Raw genomic sequence first — 1,701 nt, 5'->3', positions numbered from 1 at the left:
ATGTTTTTGCTATAGGGCACGTGCCCTCGCCAGACAGACAGAGAGAGACAGAGAGACAGGAAGCGAGAAATCACCCCCTGGGGAGATGGCCACTCCTCAATCCCTTCTCCTCCATTCTCCTCTCGGGATCTTGGGCATGCACGCACACACGCCCAGCATGAGTTTAAGCCACCGGACCCAGGACTCAAACTGCAGTCGACTACATGGAGTCCAGGAACATAGCCATTACGCCACCTGCTGGTGTCAAGACACTTTCTGACACTAGTGAAGGGTGCTTGCTGTACAAGGGTTCCAGGTGCCCCCAAACTGGCCAGGCAACTGAAAGATCCCAAAGAAGACCCAGCTTGTAAATCAGTGTCAATGGCTATGTTGTGATTTGGTCTGTTGTATTACTAATAACAAACTGGTCTACATAGGCCTCGACCAGGACACGATTTAGCCCATGGTTTTGCAGGTCCAAGGTCAAGGGGCCACCTTCTTGCTTATGGGACTCTCTGCAGAGCCCAGTCACAGGGTGGGGTGTCAGGTGGCGAGACAGCAGCACACCTGTGTCCGGTCTCTCTTCTTGTGAAGCCACCAGGATTCAGTTACGGAGACCCCACCTGATGGTTTTATTCAATTCAGATCATCTCCTGAAGCCCTCTCACTTCAAAAAGCCAGTCAGATGAAGGTTTTGCCCTTTTAATACCTTTGTCATATGTCATTGGATTTCAGCATGTGAGTTTGGCAGGACACATTCAAATCCAAGCACACATGGAATCGTCCCCATTGGCTCTAATCTTGAGTACTTCTTAGAAATGGGAGTCGTTTGTTGAGGGGCTGGGTTTAATCAGGAATTGCCATGCCAAGAACAGATACTTGGTCTTCAGTCCTTAGTGTTTCCCAGCCCTGTACAACACACGTCCGGAAGATGGGGCGCACCCCTGGTAGGAGGACAGGAACAGGTTCCTGCCTCTGGGCATGTGGGCATGTTCGTTAAGTCTCCCCAGCCGGCAGGTGTGAGGTGTGCTCCTGAATAGGGGTGTGGGGGAGTAGCAGGGCTTGTCAGGGCTCTCTTGGAACACTTAGGAGCTAGTCCTCATAGTTATGGAGCCTAGGAAGTCAGAGGTAAAGGCACCAGCAGACCCAGTGTCTGGTGGGGGTCTGCTCCCTGACTTGTAGAGGCCATCTTCTTCTCGTATCCTCATATGGCAGAGAGACAGAGACAGAGAAACAGAGAGGCAGAGAGAGGCTATCTGCTGTCTCTTTTTGTAAGGGGACTCTTAAAAACTATATACTTACGAACCAGCAGTTGGCGTAATGGCTATGTCACTGGACTCCCATGTAGTTGACTGTGGTTCAAGTCCTGGACTGGGTGGCATAAACTCACGCTGGGCAGGTGTGCGTGTATGCCCAAGATTCTGAGAGGAGAATGCAAAATAGATTGTGGTGTGGCTATCCTTCCGGTGGATGATTTCTTGCTTTCTGTCTCTCTCTGTCTTTCTGGCAAGCACACGCACCCTATAGAAAAAACTTCTAAAACAAAAAATTAATTATATTTATAAAACTGCCAAGAAATACCTTAGACAGTGTGAAGACACGGTTAGAATAGATCGTTTCTTGCAGCAGATGAGTGCATCAGAGGAAGCGGTGTGCCCTTGCCAGGAGCTTCTCTGGCGCGCAGGTACAATGAGCTACCAGCTGCCTGTTGGCCAATTTATC

Source organism: Tupaia chinensis, unplaced genomic scaffold (genome assembly GCF_000334495.1).
Source record: "Tupaia chinensis unplaced genomic scaffold, TupChi_1.0 Scaffold149713_1, whole genome shotgun sequence".
Classification (NCBI taxonomy): domain Eukaryota; kingdom Metazoa; phylum Chordata; class Mammalia; order Scandentia; family Tupaiidae; genus Tupaia; species Tupaia belangeri.
This window is presented reverse-complemented; position numbering follows the sequence as displayed.